This window comes from Schistocerca nitens, chromosome 8 (assembly GCF_023898315.1).
Source record: "Schistocerca nitens isolate TAMUIC-IGC-003100 chromosome 8, iqSchNite1.1, whole genome shotgun sequence".
Classification (NCBI taxonomy): domain Eukaryota; kingdom Metazoa; phylum Arthropoda; class Insecta; order Orthoptera; family Acrididae; genus Schistocerca; species Schistocerca nitens.
The window spans coordinates 353773087-353795735 of record NC_064621.1 but is presented as its reverse complement, the minus strand read 5'-3'; the positions used below and the strand labels follow the sequence as shown (position 1 = coordinate 353795735).

The 22649-nt window shown below is 42.7% G+C and overlaps 1 pseudogene; it reads right to left on the bottom strand.

The window, feature by feature from the left end:
• Positions 1 to 8062: 8062 nt before the first annotated feature.
• On the bottom strand, positions 8063 to 8180 carry LOC126199878 (5S ribosomal RNA; annotated as a pseudogene).
• Positions 8181 to 22649: the final 14469 nt, after the last annotated feature.

Genomic DNA, 22649 nt, shown 5'->3' with positions numbered 1-22649 from the left:
CCTAAAGCAAATAATGGAGAAGTGTTACGAGTGGAATAGGGAATTGTATCTATGTTTTATAGATCTAGAAAAGGCATATGACCGGGTTCCTAGGAGGAAGTTATTATCTGTTCTACGTGATTATGGAATAGGAGGCAAACTTTTGCAAGCAATTAAAGGTCTTTACATAGACAGTCAGGCAGCAGTTAGAGTTGACGGTAAATTTAGTCCATGGTTCAGAGTAGTTTCAGGGGTAAGACATGGCTGCAACCTGTCTCCACTGTTGTTCATATTATTTATGGATCATATGTTGAAAACAATAGACTGGCTAGGTGAGATTAAGATATGTGAACACAAAATAAGCAGTCTCGCATATGTGGATGACTTAGTTGTGATGGCAGATTCTATTGAAAGTTTGCAAAGTAATATGTCAGAGCTAGATTAGAAATGTAAGGACTGTGGTATGAAGATTAGCATCTCCAAAACAAAAGTAATGTCAGTTGGAAAGAGATATAAACGGATTGAGTGCCAAATAGGAGGAACAAAGTTAGAACAGGTGGACAGTTTCAAGTACTTAGGATGCTTATTCTCACAGGATGGCAACATAGTGAAAGAACTGGAAGCGAGGTGTAGCAAAGCTAATGCAGTGAGCGCTCAGCTACGATCTACTCTCTTCTGCAAGAAGGAAGTCAGTACCAAGACTAAGTTATCTGTCCACCGTTCAATCTTTCGACCAACTTTGTTGTATGGGAGCGAAAGCTGGGTGGATTCAGGTTACCTTATTCATAAGGTTGAGGTTACGGATATGAAAGTAGCTAGGATGATTGCAGGTACTAGTAGATGGGAACAATGGCAGGAGGATGTCCACAATGAGGAAATCAAAGAAAAACTGGGAATGAACTCTATAGATGTAGCAGTCAGAGCGAACAGGCTTAGATGGTGGGGTCATGTTACACGCATGGGAGAAGCAAGGTTACCCAAGAGACTCATGGGTTCAGCAGCAGAAGGTAGGAGGAGTCGTGGTAGACCAAGGAGAAGGTACCTGGATTCGGTTAAGAATGATTTGGAAGTAACAGGCTTAACATCAGAAGAGGCACCAATGTTAGCACTGAATAGGGGATCATGGAGGAATTTTATAAGGGGGACTATGCTCCAGACTGAACGCTGAAAGACATAATCAGTCTTAAATGATGATGATGATGATGATGATGATGAGAGAGAACCATACTAGTTTCAGGGCACAAACGTGCACGGAAGTAAATTACTAAATTTAACCTTTCTTGCATTTTTCTCACGAAGTTACTGTTTTCTGACTACGAGAATCTGGTGAAACAGTCTTCTTTGTGTTACTTGATACTTTCTTACCTCCCGACGACCAGGAACAACACTTTCGGACACATAATTTTGAGTGGAATTTGTTTATAAATGGCTGTTGAGGGCTGAAACTTGTAGCAAACTATACCGAGAGAGGAGCATAGGACACAGCATCCTCCTCGCGGTATCCAGTGAAGTCAGTAAGGTAGGAGGCGATGTAGGAAAAGCGAACTGTCTCAGTACTGACACAAATATTAATATTTTTTTAATAAATTAATCTCTGTTGCAATATTTTTTCATAAATAAAAACAATTTTGGGTGAGACAGTTTTATTCAAAAACATATATAAACGGTTGGTGCATCAGATGGGCAAACTGGAGCGGAACCAGTAAACTGCTATTCTTGATATTTGCAGACATTTGTCATTAGTTGCTACATCAGTTATGCTTTGTCACATAGACAACAAAAATTCTGTCGTTTATAATTAATTTGTGTGTACCGAACAAGTTACACCTACTTGTGAAAGACACCTTTAATGATCTATAATACAAAGAAAATTATGTAACTGTACACATTTTGACATGAGATCGGTGGTGATCTTGCCACCTCATTTAAATCTTATTATTTCTGTACAGAACTATATGACTTTGGTTTCTCTTTACACTTACATTCATTTTATGTCCTCCATTTGTTGTTATCTATGTACAAAAACGCGTAGTACATGATTCTTCCAACTGAGATGTCACATCCAAATACTTCTCTGCACGTAACCGATACTGTGGAACACTGCATATGATCCTGCTCACATGCTACAGGGCTTACTGTGGATGAGGACAAAAGTGATTGTGAGGTGTAGGAGTGGGCTTGGAGGGTGGGTGGTGGAGCTTTATGTATATGTGTATGTGTGTGTGTGTGTGTGAGAGAGAGAGAGAGAGAGAGAGAGATTTGTTTATAGTACATGGTAAATTAGTTTGAATATTGTTCTTCTATTATTGCCCTTTTAGTCGCTGAGCTTCTCTATGAAACACTCTTCCCGTAGTGTGGGCATTCCCTTTCTTTCTTCTTATGATATAAGACCACCATGACAGTCTTTGTTGCAGCGTGTTGGTGATTTCCTTTTATTAAATGTCCTTCACATGTGGGGTGGGTACATTCTCTCTTCGATACCTTTACATTTGCTTTGTACCTGATGTTGTAATTTCTTGCAGTCATCCTCATATATGAGTTGGAGCTATTACATGTTAATCCATATATTCCAGAACTCTTATATGTTTCGTTCCTTCCTGTCACAGTATTTATTTCCTTTTGTATTGAGTTATTTGTCTTGATGGATATACTGATTTTGTGTTATCATCTTGTATGTGAGTTGGTTGTAGAATGTTATACGTAGCAATTTGTGTTGAGGGATGCGTTTATCTTGTGCGTGAGAACATTGTGTGTAATGTCATGTGTTGGTGTACCTGGACTGTTTTTAATTTTGATATCTTTTGATTCTATTTCCTTTTAAATGGTGCCATGTAGCTTGAGTTCTATGTTTCTGTTGCAACTATTTCTTGTGCTACGTTGACGATCATGTTTAGTTATTCTTCATAGTTCTTTTTGCTTAGAGCTATTCTGCACGGTCTGTATACCGTACGTGTGATGCTTGCTATTTCCCGAGAAAGTGATCGATTATCGTGTCGATAGCTGCTACCTGTCTGAAAATGTTGATCCTGTGTCTGTTGCTAAGCTTTGTGATTTGTATTGTGTCGAAATAGTGTACTGATTCTCTTTTTCAATAGGGAATTTAATATCGTGGTGTATGTCATTTGTCTGCTTGTGTAAATTGTTGATATGGTCTTGTGGTTCATCTTTGATGCATATTCTAATCTCTACATATCTCTGCCAGTGTAATACTTTGATTTTTTGTATTACTCCTGAAAAGTTCTCTTTTCGTTGGAGTTCATTATGATGTTTCCTAGAGTATGTGTTCGGCTTTCCTTTGAAAAGACTTAGTTTTATAAATAGAGTGGATTTTTAAATTGAAAACAGTTTTTTATTCAGTGATTACTTTGTGATTTTCATCAATGGCAATCCACACCAACTGTGCTGTGTGTGTGTGTGTGTATGTGTGTGTGTGTGTGTGTGTGTGTGTGTGTGTGTATGTGTGTGTGTGAGCTGATTGTTAAGTGTATTGTTAAGTGTTGGTAGGCGACTGCGAGGCTGTGTTATTGTGTAGCGTCACGTTGGCGTTGCGTGACATAGTCCACTTTTCACGAACAGCGCCGGATCGAGGGCCTCGTCGGGTGTAGCGCCCTATTTGGTTAACAAGCCGGCTGTATCAGTGTTCGTATTAGCTATGAGTCGAGCTCCAGGACGTAAGCGTGCGCCAGCAGTCTCGACCATGGAAGCGCATGAACACTAAAGGCAATACACTGATCAGCCAAAATGTTATGACCACTGCCCACAGCCGGTCTTTGTGGCTGAGCGGATCTAGGCGCTTCAGTCCGGAACCGCGCTACTGCTACGGTCGCAGGTTCGAATCCTGCCTCGGGCATGGATGTGTGTGTGATGTCCTTAGGTTAGTTAGGTTTAAGTAGTTCTACGTCTAGGGGACTGATGACCTCAGATGTTAAGTCCCATGATACTTAGAACCAGTTGAATCATTTGAACCACTGCCCACCGTGACGTTAGATGCCGCCTGGTGGCTCTGCGGGCACGTGGTTCGGTAACAAAAGTATGTAAGAGGGAAACCTTCAACATCGCAGCGCGTCAGCAATCGTTAGTTAATATATTAAAAAACTAGAAACCCACCTCAATTGCGTAAAAAGCACCTAGTGTTAACCTAGGTTTCGGCGTAGATAACTACACCTTCTTCAGAACAATAAAACCCACATGTGCCTAAGAAGACCTTTGTCAATGATTAAAAGAACACAATAGCTATACATTTATAAACGAATAAAAGGGAAAACACAAACAGTACAAGTGTACAAAGTCTAAACCACCACTGAACTTAAAAGTTCGATGGGCCATGACCCGCCATATGGCGTTTATAAATGTATAGCTATTGTGTTCTTTTAATCATTGACAAAGGTCTTCTTAGGCACTTGTGGGTTTTATTGTTCTGAAGAAGGTGTACTTATCTACGCCGAAACCTAGGTTAACACTAGGTGCTTTTTACGCAATCGAGGCGGGTTTCTAGTTTTTTAATATGTATGTAAGAGGACCAGAGACGGATGGGGTTCACCCTAGCGAAGATATGAGCTGCAAATGGGGAAATCCATTGAGATAAGCGACTGTGATCTCGAAAACGCCGAGGAAGGTCGAATATTCAAGTGCTACAGTAACGAGCATTTACGGAAAGAGGGAGGGGACAGTGAAAGTACCACTAGGTGCTAAATGGTTAGTTGTCTAGGACTATTCACAAAACGTGAGGCTAGGAGGCATGTCTGCTCTGTGAACTAGGATATATGGTGATCTGTGACATCTCTGCCGAAAGAGCACAACACTGGTCACGCGCAACTGCTTCAGAGCACATCGTACGTTGTTAACCATGGAGCTCTGCAGCAGACCACCCCTACGTGTTCATATGTTGACCCAAAGACATCGTCAATTACGATTGCAGTAGGCACGGGACCAGGTGATTGATCGTCGATCAATGTAAGCGTGTCGGCTCTTCGGGTCGCTGGTCGTCTCCACAAATGCCGTCATGGAGGCTAACGGCGGCTCGAAACGCGCAGAGCGTCACGGACCCAGTTTGGTGGGAGCAGTATTATGCTACGTCCGATATTCTCCTGCGCTTGCATGAGACCTGTGGTTGTAATCGAAGCTGCAGACCACCTCCATCCCTTCATGCTTGATGTCTTCCCCGACCACCTCCATACCTTCATGCTTGATGTCTTTCCCGACGGCAATATCATCTTACAGCCTTATAACTGTCCGTGTCTCGGAACCAGAACCGTGATACAATGTGAGCCGTGTGTACTTCCATCTTTCCACGGCTCGTTTTCTGAGCGTCGTGTGGAGCCAATATTTTTGGTAATCGACAGTGTTTGGGTGCGATCGGGCTCTAGCATCTCGTTGCTGTATTTTATTGCTTCGCTTCTATTTCGTTTTTCCGCGGTTGTTCCCGGTTGGTCTTTTATGAAGCTCTTTCGTTTGAACTCCCGCCCGTAGTGTACACACTATCGATTACGAGTTCTGTCTTTGGTGTACTCAGAAACGGTAGGTTGGTAACACGACCGACTGCAGTAGACTCCTTGGCCTGTACTATTTATAGGCGAGCGCAGTCACGCTGGAGGTAGTTGTCGCGCAGTGGCCTTCGTGTCTGCTCTGGTGACGTCGACACCCTGCCTTCCGCGTACGAATGTTGTTATCGACCCCGCACTTCTACCCGTGGAGGAAAGCCGTCCTGGTTGGGCCCCTCTGTCCGCTCTTCACTTGTTGTCCGCGGGAGGCGGATGGCTGTCTAATAATCGCCTGCGTCGACGAAGGCAAACAAACAGTAACCATCATGGGGCGGTGGAGCCGCCGTTCGGCGAGGGTTTGTGTCCAGGAGCAGTTCGGCTGGGTCGGTGTCTGCCGGGACGACTGGGGACGGCTCAGAATTGCACACAGCAGTCCCGGACAAACGACGAAGTGCGCCGAGGGAAAGGAGAAAAGAAGTTAAGCGTGAATGTTTCCAGTTGATCGTCCTTTGGGATTGAGTTCATCCAGTCGTCTTTCCCGCCTTGTGGCCACCGCTGTGGCAATCCTCTGTTCTGTTCACTGGTGCAATTCTGACAGTGCAGATTCCTCTACCATAGTTGCCAACCGGTGTGGTGGTGTATTTTGGTGGTTATTTGTGTACGTTTGCACTTCTATGTTTTGGTAGTTCATCCTCCCGCCCTGTGGTTGCAGAATTTCTGGTGGGGAGTTAGTTCCTTGTCTCCCAAGATCTAGTGCTGTATTATTAAGGTTAATTCTAGTTCAGTCTAGTGTTCTGTCAATCCCTGGGTATATGTGTCCGCCATACTATTTGCACTGTATTTATTCTAAATGAGTTGCACTGACAGTAGTTGGGGGTTCGAGTCCTGTCACGGAGCTGATAAGGGGTCACATTGGTTTCGGCTTGTCAGTTGGAGGGTGTTGCCTTAGAGGTTTGTTAATATTGGCATGTCAGCGTTGTCTAGCGCTACCGGGACCTAAAGAAGACCATTATGCTGATTAGGGAATGTTGTTACACGTTCTTATTTTCATTTTGATACCTGTATTGGTGAAGGCAACCGCATGAAGTAAGATCTGTTCTGAAGCTATGCTGGATCTTGCGCTCTTGGGATTTTTGGTTTTGTTTTGGTCCCGACTATTTGGGTCTCAGGAATATGGAACTGTGTTGTTAATGTTTGGTTTGAACAGCGGATACGCGGCTAGTTTAGTACGTATGTAGTGGCATGGCGTCCTCGTGAAGGCGTGCCCGCTAGATTGCTATTGCGTCTTTTCAAAGTGTTATTTCCACCTTACTAAAGCCCCCTTATTAAAAGAGAGGGAAAAAAACCTTCGAAATACCTTCTATTTGCATTAACTATCTTACCTGTCGCTCAAGTAAATATGTGCTCAGTGATTAAGCTAATAGGAGCACCTATCCTAAAAGCAACTAGCGCACTTCTGTTATGGTGGCCCTCGTGCCTATTTTGGTCCGAAAGATTGTATAAACAGGCTTACATGCTCCGTTTCGAACTTCTGATGTTGTTTTTTTGAATTGTTGTGAATTCATGTATTTATGTATTTATGTTTTATATTGCAATTAGAATTTAAATGTGGTAAACCCACGCTTTTTGATTAATAATTAAAGATTGAAGAGTGCGTTCACTTAGCGCTTACTTACGTGTTGTGTTATTATTATTATGCTTAAAAATTATAATAGGCGTTTTAGTTTCTAAAATTAAAGCCTTTCCAATTCGAAAGTGGTGGCCCTCCCATTTTGGGCAATTGTAAGCATCGAAGCAGGATTTATGTAGTTGGTGTTATGTATTGTATGTTATGAATAAATTATTTATGTATTAAATCGCGTCTGATAATTCAATTCCTTGGCCTCGTCCACACCTTGGTCGTAGTATATTAATATTAAATGATCAGACCACCGTTCCAAAATGGTCTGAGGAGCTTTATAGAGAACTAATGTTGATGTCTCGGCGACAAAATTCGCCTGATATAAATCCTATGGCATCCATGTGGGTCGCTATCGGACGCCATCACCGCGTACGCAAATCAGGGGCCCGTTATTTACGCGAATTACATGACCCACGCGTAGACGTCTAATGTCTCTTACCTCTACAAACCTACCCACAAACTGTCGGATCCCTGATAAGCGGAATCAGTGATGTATTTAGTTCAAAAGACGAATGAACAAGGTATTTAGCAGGTAGTCATAATGTTTCGGCTCATCAGTGTACATGAATCGAGAGAGAGTTTGATGACGCTCACGGCTGGAAGTGTTTGGTTTCTTTATTGTTATTCCTTTCCTCTGAATGTCGAACGTGAGCTGACATGGCACCGATTTAAAAATTACTATGACATTTTTTAGATATTATTAAAACAATTAAAACAAAAGCACTCCGTCTTCAGGCCACAAGTGGCCCATCGGGACCATCCGACAGCCGTATCATCCTAAGATGAGGATGCGGATAGGAGGGGCGTGTGGTCAGCACACCGCTCTCCCGGTCGTTGTGATGGTTTTCTGTCACCGGAGCCGCTACTATTCGATCGAGTAGCTCCTCAGTTGACATCACGAGGCTGAGTGCGCCCCGAAAAATGGCAACAGCTCATGGCGGACCGGACGGTCACCCATCCTATTGCCGGCCACGCCCAACAGCGCTGAACTTCGGTGATCTGACGGGAACCAGTGCATCCACTGCGGCAAGGCCGTTGCCAAAATTATTGAAACGGTGACTGCTAAATTGATTGCTATCTCTGTGATGCAAGAGCTTGCAATAAAAACGAATTATTTCTCTTTATTCTAGAAAACTGTGTAGTATAAGCAGTTGGTGACAAAGGTTTTGTGGCAGACTGCCTTGGAAAATATGTGGAATGACGAAGATGGTGATGAGGGCCACGAAGCAAGATGGAGGGGCTCAAGTAGGTAGGAGTCCTGACAGGAAGTGGAAAGGGAGTATTGTGTTATGAAGGATATGTGAGCGGATATCGTGCTAAGGTAACGTATTCCGCAAAATGTCAGCCTCATTGAAAACTAACGACTTATGAAAAGAAAGTAACACAGTTCTATTTGGAGGTTCGTAGTTGGTAACAATGTGTAATTCACTAAAAGTTTGTGTTGTTAATCCGTGGAACTCCTGCAGCACGATTTTCCACAGAGATAGGGAACCCTTTCACCACCCCGTTAAAGTCATTATTTGCAATAAAATCCTAATTCTAAGTGGATCACAACGCAAACGGGCCTATGTGCACGAAACTGACAATACATCTCAACATATAACGTGTTATCTCAGGTAACAAGCTCTGGAAGAGAGTGACGCGTTATGCATATTTGTGGAACTGTACGGTACAAATGAAAAAGGAGTAAGATGTAACTCGATCAGTTAGGCAGATGGATTCATGACGATGTTATCGGCGCGCGCCGATGGTTCCATTTTACAAATTAATGGCTGCTGTAATTTTAAAGCGGCAATTACTCTTGTCGGGGATTGCGGGACAGCAACAGCGGAATTACAAATGTTTCGGAGAAGCGGGTTGATTACCAACTTCGCGATTACAGTGCGTGAAAAATAAAGCATTCCGCTCGGCTGGCTGCTTTCAGCATAAACGGTGCATCATACTGCCGGCTTTCTGGTGCTTATCTCGGGCGTATTTTCGCGACGTGTCACGAACTGTGACTTGGTGCCTTTGAGCTCACTTCTCTTTGTACTTATCCAGCTTATTGAAAGAAAAAAATACGAATATCGCAAATTGTATAGTTTTCCTCATATGAATGTACTTTACTGACAGCCTACAGTTGTGTGGTATATCTCGACTTCAAAGTGTTGTCTTTCGCAGACACTGTATCTTTGGCTTGTAAGGATTTCACACTTCAGTGACTTTTGCTCGTTGTGATGTACACTAAAAACACCACTATTGCAGTCTATGCTACCTTACATACCTCTGCCAACTCTGCCAGTAATTTCTGAATCTAAAACATTTCCTTCTGAGCGTATTCTATAAGTATGAAACCAAGCCCTTAGCTAGCACAAACAGATGACTGTATGATGAGTGCGTAACCAATGCGGATTGCTGCAAGCAGATACTTCAGTACTACGCTACTTTACAGACGAGCACATGCGTTGACCACCTTTCGTCAACTAGTGGGTTAACGGAAATCCAGGACTCCACTTCGGCACTGCCTGACATCAGGGTGTCTGCACGCCAACAGGCTTGACTGGGCGCACGTAAATAGCTTTATCCAGCCGGCAACAGTCTCAGTCAGCACTATTCAAAGAGATCGCTGTAAAATTCGAATGTTGTAACCGAGATGTCTGGTTGATTTGTCCTGAGAAGAACCGTTCTGATGCAGTTGTACATTCAGGTTTAAGCCAGGTGATCTGTAATAAATATATTTGGCTGGAACATTAATATCACCAGTTCTGCTCATCATACATACATCTCGTCTCCCTGTAAAAGAGCCGAGGAGGCTCATTAATTAGGACTGCCTCTTTCGTAGTTCGTAGTCTTCAAAATTTTAATACATTTTAGATAACTTACTATTAGAATGATCTCCACTTTGCTACTGTTGCAACCTATTCATTATACACTCCTGGAAATGGAAAAAAGAACACATTGACACCGGTGTGTCAGACCCACCATACTTGCTCCGGACACTGCGAGAGGGCTGTACAAGCAATGATCACACGCACGGCACAGCGGACACACCAGGAACCGCGGTGTTGGCCGTCGAATGGCGCTAGCTGCGCAGCATTTGTGCACCGCCGCCGTCAGTGTCAGCCAGTTTGCCGTGGCATACGGAGCTCCATCGCAGTCTTTAACACTGGTAGCATGCCGCGACAGCGTGGACGTGAACCGTATGTGCAGTTGACGGACTTTGAGCGAGGGCGTATAGTGGGCATGCGGGAGGCCGGGTGGACGTACCGCCGAATTGCTCAACACGTGGGGCGTGAGGTCTCCACAGTACATCGATGTTGTCGCCAGTGGTCGGCGGAAGGTGCACGTGCCCGTCGACCTGGGACCGGACCGCAGCGACGCACGGATGCACGCCAAGACCGTAGGATCCTACGCAGTGCCATAGGGGACCGCACCGCCACTTCCCAGCAAATTAGGGACACTGTTGCTCCTGGGGTATCGGCGAGGACCATTCGCAACCCTCTCGATGAAGCTGGGCTACGGTCCCGCACACCGTTAGGCCGTCTTCCGCTCACGCCCCAACATCGTGCAGCCCGCCTCCAGTGGTGTCGCGACAGGCGTGAATGGAGGGACGAATGGAGACGTGTCGTCTTCAGCGATGAGAGTCGCTTCTGCCTTGGTGCCAATGATGGTCGTATGCGTGTTTGGCGCCGTGCAGGTGAGCGCCACAATCAGGACTGCATACGACCGAGGCACACAGGGCCAACACCCGGCATCATGGTGTGGGGAGCGATCTCCTACACTGGCCGTAAACCACTGGTGATCGTCGAGGGGACACTGAATAGTGCACGGTACATCCAAACCGTCATCGAACCCATCGTTCTACCATTCCTAGACCAGCAAGGGAACTTGCTGTTCCAACAGGACAATGCACGTCCGCATGTATCCCGTGCCACCCAACGTGCTCTAGAAGGTGTAAGTCAACTACCCTGGCCAGCAAGATCTCCGGATCTGTCCCCCATTGAGCATGTTTGGGACTGGATGAAGCGTCGTCTCACGCGGTCTGCACGTCCAGCACGAACGCTGGTCCAACTGAGGCGCCAGGTGGAAATGGCATGGCAAGCCGTTCCACAGGACTACATCCAGCATCTCTACGATCGTCTCCAAGGGTGAATAGCAGCCTGCATTGCTGCGAAAGGTGGATATACACTGTACTAGTGACGACATTGTGCATGCTCTGTTGCCTGTGTCTATGTGCCTGTGGTTCTGTCAGTGTGATCATGTGATGTATCTGACCCCAGGAATGTGTCAATAAAGTTTCCCCTTCCTGGGACAAAGAATTCACGGTGTTCTTATTTCAATTTCCAGGAGTGTATTTATGGATTTTTGGGCGTATAACATAAACACTGTAGAATGTGTGCATTTTTTTTATTGTAGATGCTGGGTCTTTCTAGAGCTAATGTTTTAACAGATTTCAGCGAGATAAGATTGGGACCAACGGCATCCTATCTCGAATTATTAAGGGAGACCCTGAATTTTCGAAATTGTTTCAACCGAAGGAAAAAAAAATATTCGATGAGACTGGGGATGGGTTTTTAAGACTAAGATTAGGGTTTTGCGTTCTGTCTGACTAGCTTCCATGGAGGGTACCTAATATCCACTTGGAGATGACAACAGAAGGAAATTAACCGAGTTTTTCTCAAAGGACCCGTCCCGATATTTGCGTTAAACGATTAAGGAAACCATGGGAAACCTAAATTTGTCTTTCCAGGTAAGGATCCTTTCCAGCGCCCTTCCACATTCACATCCAATGTCTTACTGCTGCGTCCCATCCCTCCGTGGAGAGTTTGATGTATGTGAAGACACAGCTTGTGAAATGTTGCACCAGTAATAATTACGCAAGAAAACCTACAGATAGCGCGGTGAGAGGAAGAGTTATCTAATTGATCCATCAAATAGCATTGTTAATAAGTTGCTTAACATATACTAGAGGTTATCTGTAGATACTGTCTTCTTAGTGTTATTCTTTATTGTAATTTTTCTTTAAACTGCGGTAAGCTGGCAGCAACAAAATCGCAGCGCTTCAGACAGACACGTTTTTATGAGTTCATTCTTTTTTTTATTTTTGTCATCAGTCTTCCGACTGATCTGACTCGGCGCATCCGAATTATTCTCCTTCGGCAACCTCTTCACCTCATAGTACAACTTCCACACAGTGGCCTCAATTATTTGTTGGATATGTACCAGTCTCCGGTTTACCCTACAAATTTTCCCCTTCGCAGCTTCCTCGAATACCATGGAAGTTATTCTCTTATGCCTTAATACATTTACCACCCTGTTCCTTCTTCTTGACAGTGTTTTCAATATTTTCCATTTTTCTCCGATTCTGTTATCTCTTCTTTTACGTATGATCCACTGTGCATTAAGTTGATTTCGTTTCTCCTTTATTTTCTTACACATTTTTCACATTGTATCTCGATGCTTTCCTCTTCTTTTTTCTGTTCTAGTTGCTCCAGTCTTCTTCTTGAGTTTTTCATGGAAACCTTGGAAATCTTGCAACTTCTTTATGAGTGGTAGTCATTTCTCAATATCTTGTGGAGTATTTCAGTGATTTTCTATGCGCGTTCCTATTTCTTTACTCCATGTATTACCCTTTTTAATTAACGTAGGTAAGTGAACAATCTTTCTGTCAGACTTTTGCATGTGACTATAGAAAGCTACATTTCCGTAATTCTTTCAATGTGTGTATGGCGTTTACTATTGTGGTATCTTCCGTATTGTGTTTGCTCTTTAACTTTCCCAAAATTTTCTTTCGTATTTTTCTCTCTGTGATTTCAAGTACTTCCATTGCTGCCTTTTTGTTTAGTGTTAGACACTCTGCTACGTAAGGTACAGATTGAACTGTAAGGTTAACAGACCATATTTCGGTTCTCTACCACTTCTCACCCCAGCATTTAGTTATCGGTTTTCCATTGTTGTTTCCGACTGGTTCTTGGATATATGTTGTATCATCCGTCTACCCCTATAGCTTACACATACTTAATCGAGGTTTCAAAACATCTTGCACCATCTTGTACTGTCGATATCTTTTCAGATCGACAAATCCTATTAAAATACCTTGACTTTTTTTAACTCTTGCTTCTGTTACCGAGCGCAACGTCCGAACTGTGTCTCTGATGATTGTACCTACGTTAAAGACAAGCAGATTGTTATTCAACACATTCCAATTGTTTTCCATTCTTCTGTATGTTATTTTTGTCAGCAATTTGTATGCATGCGTTCTTAAGCTAATTGTGGTATATTTGCCGCACTTACTTGGCCTTGCTCTATTTGGAATTGTGTGAATTATATATTTCCGAAATGGAAATACGTAAATCGGGATGGCAGGATGAAGATTCGAAACTCCACTCCATGGAATATTAGTCCAATCTGTTTCAAATAGTGGTATCTGATTAGGTTTATCGGAAGTATACCATACTGTTTTCCGTAGAAGTTACTTAATTATGTAAAATGTTAGTGCCACCATGTTCATTCATTGTTCACTCCCTGTCACTGTATGCACTACACACATTATATACACATTATTTCATAGTCTAAGACTTCAAATACTATCAGCTGACATTAGGATCATGCAGGCGATGTTTGATTTCCATTCTGTTGCCGGAAAATTTGAGTCAGCACCCCTCTACAATGAATGAGATGTTAAGTATGTTGAGCTCTCAAAAGGCAGTGTTCAGAAGAGAGAAAAAAGAAACCTAAAAAAGAAGAAAAATACATAATGATGAAATGTTACGTGAAGTGATGGATGTTTTATTACCATTACTATTATTTGTTTGTTTTACATTTTTTACCAAATCTTTACTTAGGTCATCTACATAATCCTTCACTATACAGAATTATTAGTAAATAGGTACCTTTTAACTGCCTGTTTTAAGAAGTAAGTTACTCTACTTGGGTAATTTATTGAACAATTTTATCCCTTGGTAGTAAATGCTGTTTTGAGTTTTGTTGTTATTCCTTTTTTGGTAAATGTGACTGAGTCTAAAACTTTCTTCCTATTCATGGACAGAGCTATTAATGCACTAATTACCGGTGTTACCACTGATGTGAACAACTGATTCGTCCTCTAGTGATGTGATTAAAATCTCTGTTGTTTCGACTACTGTTTCTGGTTATTATTCTCATGGCCGTTTTCTATAGTTTGAAAACTGTATTCACATTTTTTGCATTTGTTTCCCCAGAAAGGAATTCCACAGCAAAGAATTAAGTGTACTTATGAGCAGTATGTAACTAGAAGACCCTGGCTTACAGAAATTGATAACATGCTGATGACATTCTATTTGCAAGTATCTTCATGTGTTCACAACAAATTTGTGACTGGATTGAGAATTCCTTGATTGCGGGGATGCAACATGGTACCTTGGACGGAGGTTCATCGAAAGATGTAAACGTAACAAAAAGGAGGCCCCAGGGAAGTGTATTGGGACACTTCCAGATCATGTCATACGTTATTGACCTGTGAGATAATATTAATAACAACCTTAGACTTTTGGCTGACGACGATCTACAACGATGTACTACTTGAGAACATCTCCACAAATAGCCAGTCCGTGGTAAGTTTTCAAAGTGAAACAAGTATAGGAAATCAGTTTAAATGTTCAGATATGTAAAAACGTATACTTCATGAAAATAAAATAAATCTGGTATACTATGACTGCATTGTCAATGAGTCAAAACTGGAAACAATAGAAATGAATATACCGTGCTGTAAATTCGATTTCTGACGAGGTTGGATGACATGTTGCCGGAGAGAAACTCTTCGACTGCTCCTTTCCGCCCTTAAATTATACAACACATGTCCCCAGCATAAAAATATCTTTTTATCAACAACAAGTCTCTCTGCCACCTACAAAAGCTACAGATATCCATTTCTTCCTGCTAGGTACCAGAGCACGTAGAAAGCCATGGAAATGAAGTAGTGAATTGTGGTAGCTAAAGACGCAGGTACTCGAAAACCCGTGACTTAAGAAACAGTCCTTCTGCTTTGTTTATCCCTGTTGTTGGGGTACTTGGTCATGCGTCAATAGGCTGAAGAGTATCTAAAAAAACGAAAGATGATAAGCTGCAGCAGGTAAAATCAACTGCTCATCTGCGAAGAACCGCTTTTTGGTAATTCTAGTGAGATGGCCTGTAGTTGAAAAAGTGTCGTGATGGTCTCTCCATTGGTAAAAGATTCCGGAATAGTCCCACATTCGCAACTCCGGGAGGGGACTGCTAAGGGGGAAGTGATCATGAGAAACGGTTAAATAATCAACGAATGGATAACGTCTACAAGTCGGGGCATGCGATGTCAGAAGTTGGAATGTGGTAGGGAAGCTAAAAAATTTTAAAATGGAAGTGCAAAAGCTCAATCTAGGCGTCAGTGAAGTGAAAGGGAAGGAAGACAAGGATTTCTGGTCAGATAATTACAGGAAAATATCAACAGCAGCAAAAAATGGTATAACGGGAGTAGAATTCGATATGAATAGCGAGGTAGTACGAAGAGTGTGTTACTGTAAGCAGTCCAGTGACAGGGTTATTCTTATCAGAATCGACAGGAAACCAACAGCGATAACGATAGTAAAGGGATATATGCCGACATCACAAACTGAAGATGAAGAGATAGGGCAATACAATACGCAAAGGAATATGAAAATCTAATAGTTATGGGGGACTGAAATGCAGTTTTAGGGGAAGGATTAGAAGAAAAGGTTACAGGAGAGTATGGACTTGGGATAAGGAATGAGAGAGGAGGAAGACTAATTGAGTTTTGTATTAAGTTTCAGGTAATAATAGCGAATACTCTGTTCAATAATCACAAGAGGAGGAGGTATACTTGGAAAACGGCTGGTGACATGGGAAGATTTCAGTTAGATTACATCACGGTCAGCCGACCGCGGTGGCCGAGCGGTTCTAGGCGCTTCAGTCAGGAACCGCGCTGCTGCTACGGGCGCAAGTTCGAGTCCTGTCTCGGGCATGGTAGTGTGTGATGTCCTTAGGTTAGTTAGGTTTAATTAGTTCTAAGTCGAGGGGACTGATGACCTCAGATGTTAAGTCCCATAGTGCTTAGAGCCGTATGAACCATTTGAACATGATGGTCAGACAGAGATTCCGAAATCAGATCCTCGATTGTAAGGTTTACCCAGGAGTAGATATAGACTCAAGTCACAATGTAGTAGTGATGAAGAGTAGGCGGAAATTTAAGAGATTAGTTAGGAAGAACCAATACGCAAAGAGGTGGGATACAGAAGCACTAAGGAATGACGAGATAAGCTTGAAGTTCTCTAAGGCTATAGACACAGCAATAAGATATAGCTCAGTTGGCAGTGCAGTTGAACAGGAATGGACATCTCTAAAACGGGCAATCACAGAAGTTGGAAAGAAAAACATAGGTACAAAGAAGGTAACTGCAATGAAACCATGGGTAACAGAAGAAATGCTTCAGCTAATCGATGAAAGAAGAAAGTACAAAAATGTTCAGGGAAATTCAGAAATACGGAAGTACAAATCGCTGAGGAACGAAACAAACAGGAAGTCCAGGGAAGCTAAGACGAAATGGCTGCATGAAAAATGTGAAGAAATCGAAAGAGAAATGATAGTCAGAAGGACTGATTCAGCCTACAGGAAAGTCAAAACAACCAAATGAAAGGAAGGGTGATAACAATAAGAGTGCAAGTGGAATTCTATTGTTAATTGCAATGGAGAGGGCGGATACGTGGAAAGCGTACATTGCAGGCCTCTAACAGGGGGAAGAGTGGTCTGATGTCATAGAAGAAGGAAAGGAGTTGATTAAGAAGAGATAGTGTTAGAATCAGAATTTAAAAGAGCTTTGCAGGACTTGAGATCAAATAAGGCAGAAGGAATCAATAACATTCCATCAGAATTTCTAAAGTCAGTGGGGGCAACAAAATGACCCCATTTTTGTGTAGAATGTATGAGTCCGGCGACATACTGTCTGAGTTTCAGAATAATATCATCCACAAAGTTCCGAAGGAGGCAAGAGCTGACCAGTGCGAAAATTATCGCACAATCAGCTTAACAGCTCATGCATCTAAGATGCTGATAAGAATAATAATACACAGCGAATGGAAAAGAAATTTTAGGATGTGTTAGATGACAATCATTTTGGCTTTAGGAAAAGTAAAGGCACCAGAGAAGCAATTCTGACGTTGCCGTTGGTAATGTAAGCAAGACTAATGAAAAATCAGAACACGTTCATAGGATTTGTCGCTCTAGAAAAAGCGTTCGACAATGTAAAATGATGCAAGATGTTCGAAATTCTGAGAAAAATTGGATAAGCTATAGAGAGATACGGGTAATATATAATATGTATAAGAGCCAAGAGATATGGTTCAAATAGCTCTGAGCACTATGCGACTTAACTTCTGAGGTCATCAGTCACCTAGAACTTAGAACTAATTAAACCTAACTAACCTAAGGACATCACACACATCCATGCCCGAGGCAGGATTCGAACCTGCGACCGTAGCGGTCGCTCGGCTCCAGACTGTAGCGCCCAGAACCGCACGGCCACTCCGACCGGCACCAAGAGATAAAAATAAGAGTGTACGACCAAGAACGAAATGCTCGGATTAAGAAGGGTAAGTCGGGGATGTAGTCTTTCGCCCCTAATGTTCAATCTTTACGTCTAAGAAGCAATGATTGAATTAAAGAAAAGTCTAGGAGTGGAATTAAAATTGAAGGTGAAAGGATATCAATGATACGATCCTGAGCGAAAGTGAAGAAGAATTACTTGATATGCTGAATGAAACGGACAGTCTAATGAGTATAGAATATTGATTGAGACTAAATCGAATAAAGACGTAAATAAAGAGTAGTAGCAGAAATGAGAACAGCGAGAAACCTAACATGAGGATTGATGGTCACGAAGTAGGCAGAGACAGGGAATTCTGCCACCTAGGCAGCAAAATAACCAATGATGCAAGGAGCAAGGAGGACATCAAAAGCAGTCTACCAATGGGAAAAAATGGCATTCCTGGCCAAGAGGAGTCTACTGGTATCAATCATAGGCCTTAATTTGAGGAAGAACTTTCTGAGAATGTACGTTTGCAGCACAGCATTGCATGGTAGTGAGACATGGACTGTGGAAAAACCGGAACAGAAGAGAATCGAAACATTTGATATGTGGTTCTACAAACGAATGTTGAAAATTAGGTGGACTGCTAAGGTAAGGAATGAGGAGGTTTCTGCACATAATCGGAGAGGAAAGGAATATGTGGAAAACACTGACAAACTGAAGGGACAGGATGATAGGAAATCTGATAAGACGTCAGGGACTTACTTCCATGATACCAGAGGGAGCTGTAGAGGAAGACTGAGACTGGAATACATCCAACACATAATTGAGGATTTAGGTTGCAAGTGCTACTCCGAGATGAAGAGGTTGGCACAGGAGTGAAATTCGTGGCGGACCGCATCAAAACAGAAGACTGATGACTCAGGAAAAAAAAAATGTGGAATGGGACCCTCCTCATCCGGCTACACATTGGACACTGTCCGATTACGCTTGGCATCCTGCTCCGACGAGAGGGCTGTGCAAGGATACGGAGCTCGCATCGTCGAGATATTGACTGAATGTCTTTCATTTTTTTAACGGGCAGGATGCAGGGAATGCAGTATAAGAAGGGAAAAAAAGGCGCACCATGAACAAATTATCTGAATGGAACCGAAAGTGGTAGATGTGATGTAAATTTAGAGACAATTAAATGATTTCGTTTTCAGAAAAATTTGCTTTGGCCCTTATGCAAGCATTGACAGCCAGAGTTGATGGATGTCCTCCTGAAGGATATCAAGCCAAGTTCTGTCCGTTTAGCTCGTTACATAATGGTAATCCCGAGATGGTTGGATCGCCCTTCCCATAAAATCCCAGACATTCTCAAATGTGGGGGGATCCGGCGACCTTGCTGCCCAATGTGGGGTTTGAAAGCACGAAGATAAGCGGCAGAAACCCTCGCATGTCTGGATGAGTATTATGTAACTGAAGTGTAAGCCCAGGATGGCTTGCCATGAAGGGGAACAAAAGGGGACGTAGAATATCATCGGCGTACCGCTGTGCTGTAAGGGTGGCACGGATGACAACCAAAGGGGTCCTGCTATGAAAAGAAATGACACCCCAGAGCATGACCAGTGGTTGTCGGGCCGTATGCCGATCGATATTCCCACCGCTGTCCGGGGCATGTCTAGACACATCTTCGACCTGGAATCTCATTGATACCGCGTTGAGTTGAACCCCCGATGTCTGGAGGCGCTCCAGGGAGCTGTGGGATACCACCCTGACTGTTGACCACCTTACGGCGCGACAACCACGAGTCTGAAGTGAACTTTCTTCTCATACTAGGATCCGTTTGGTGGTCATCGGCAACACCCTTACAGCATAGCAATTCGACGACGATATCCTACGCCTCGTTTCGTTCCTTTTGGCAATAAGCCATCACGGCTTACATTTCAGGCAGATAAGACGCTGCCACACACGACGAGTTTTTCTACTGCTTATCTTCGAGCTCCCCAGTCCCTGCTTTGGCCTACAACTCTCTCCAGTTCAGAACTTTTCGTAGTATTGTGCGCAGAGCCCTTCAACCATCTGCGGATTTTGACGATCTAATGCGTCTTAGTACGGAATTTGGCACGATATCACTCAGAATAGTTCATCCAGTTTTTCTGAAATTGTAGTCATTTGTTTTCCTGTTAATGTGCAATACATCTACCAATTTCCGACCCATTTCGATAATTCCTTCATCACGCGTCGCTCTTTGTCTTCGAGCTTATTTTACCAGCTGATCTGTCAATAGGCACTTTTTCTGATTATGTGAGCTGTCCGACTTGCTGTGTACGTTATCAGATGGAAAATTTTGATTTGTTATGAAAGTGGATAGCTGATCAAAACATTTTCATAAATGGGCACTAAACTACAGTAATTTACTTCAGCATTTAATACATCGATCAGTAAGGGTTCTAACAGCTCATTTTAACATTTAAATAGGCAAAGCACTAAGGAATTAAGTACATTAGCTACCAGTGGGCATTGGTTTGTATCAATGAGGCAAGTTGAAATTTGTGTAGGACTGGGATTAGAACGCTGGTCTACTGCTTGGCAAGCAGGTGCACCAAACACTACACCATCCGGAGACAGTGGTCAACATAGCTGCTTGGACAACCGGCTTGCAGTGCTGGCCACTGTGTCCGGGTGGTATAGTGGTCAGTAAATCTACTAGTGGGCAAGAGGCGAGAAATGGAATCCTCATCGGGAATAAATTTTCAACTTGCTCCATTGATATAAATCAATGTCCACTGGCAGCTAACGTCTTTAATTAGTTTGTGTCTTGATTCATATTGGCTGCAGAATGAAAATGGCAGATTGGTGTATGTTCTATCGGCCGTGTCTGAAAAAAGGCAATATAGGGGATAATTTTACATCCCCATAGTTGCAAACTACTGGGTAAGAGAACGTATATTAATTTGAATCATTGTCAGTTCAAAATTGGCTCTGAGCACTATGGGACTTAACTGCAGAGGTTATCAGTCCCCTAGAACTTAGAACTACTTAAACCTAACTAACCTAAAGATATCACACACATCCATGCCCGAGGCATGATTCGAACCTGCGACCGTAGCGGTCGCGCGGTTCCAGACTGTAGTGCCTAGAACCGCTCGGCCACACCAGCCGGCCCATTGTCGGTTGAAATAATTTTAAGTCTGATGCATTTCCGGTTTTACCGACATTAGCCCCAATCGTCTCACAATACTTTAGCAAGGGCTGTAGTAATCTACCCCCCCCCCCCACCCACCCATCCCCCACCACTCTCTCTCTATCTGTTACACACACACACACAGAAATTCACTATATTTGCTAAAATTGTTAATGAGTGCAATATTATACACTGAACGTATCGAGAAAGAGTTGCTTCATCAATAGGCATTGCACTTCATTTAAGGCCCCCCTCACCGCATTTCTCTGGGTGCTTCTTAATAGAGTGGTGTTACATTGTTGCACTTGCTACCAGAGGTCAGTTGATTTTCCGAATCATGATATGTTTTGCAACAGGATTCAAAAGCTCCTAGTACTGTACCTCATCGGATTGTGATTTGCTGTGAAAATATTAGCAATGACAACTCACGGCAAAACTAGGAAAACTATTTGAGGACTAGCAAAATTCATTTGGAGCAGTGAAATACAGTAGTTGCACTCATTAGCGCAACTGAAAACGAAGAGTTATAAAGTAGTGGCCCTTAAATTTGGAAAAAAGCTAGTTAAGTGTGTTTGCTCTATCGTTCTTCAATCATGCCGTACAAGTACTTTTAATATACTAGTGCTGCTCCGTGCGTTTTTGATACCTTCCTGAGAACACGAATATATAAAGTGTTCCTCCTGATAGTCGTCAGACGCATTTTCTGAGTTGTGTTTCGTCAGATATTTGGAATTTCGATTTTGAAATGTTTGGCTGGAGTCAACCCAAACAAACACTATTCCTCATGCCTCTCATGCATCGTCTAGGGTGGATAGAAAGTGTCGTTTATTTTGCCGTTACAAATACAATTATTCTCTTATTTTTAAAGCGGAATTTCACACGCCCATTCGATACAGTGGTCCCAATTAATCTCGTATGATATTCACATTATCGACTTGTATTTATAGGGACTGTAACACATGATAAACAATGAGTACTCCGGCAGCGAAAGCAACAACCTGGCCCCCACTGACTGCTACCACCATGGAGTAGCAGTGCTGCTCAGAAACTGCTGGTGTAGTGGTTATACTTCGCAATTAGTTTAGGAATGTACTAGTGAATGGACTCATAAAATTCCGCTTTAAAAAATAAATTTGTTTGTAAATGGAAACAAACTACCACTTTCCTTCGACACTGAGTGAAAGACTTGATGAGCAATATTTGCTTATGCTGACTCCAGATACACAGTGCAAAAACGAAGCTGCAAATATTTGCCGAAACGTCAGACAAAATGCGTCTCACATCTCTTCGGAGGAACACCTGGTGTGTATCTCTGTGACTACGTGATCACTCGTATCTGCTCTTTAAAATGTGATGATTAATTTAAAGTGAAGCTAAATATTTTGTTTGATTAGTGTTAATGGATCTTCGTGGTGTTCTAGCTCTCCACCTAGGACGATAGTATACTTCTTCCCCCCCCGCCTCCCCATTGACTTCACAATCGCTACAGATGGACATAGGTTTGAGATCGCTGGTTAAGAAGAGTTTTCTTCACGAGGGAGAAGAAAGTACCTACTTCTATGATGCTGTTCGAGAGGTGTGAGCGTCTGGCGTCGGTCTTTGCTGTATCTTAATCATCATATACACACAATATGAAATGTGAAATTCTGTTCCGCTCGAAACATTCACTATCTGAGAACTCTGCTTTCCATCGTATGGAAATTCTGGTGATGAGTTGGCTCTAAGCCTTTTTTTCTGTAACTACAGATATTTTTGTAGTCTAAAGAATGTGGTCTGTGATGCTGTTTGCTTGTAACATACTCTTCA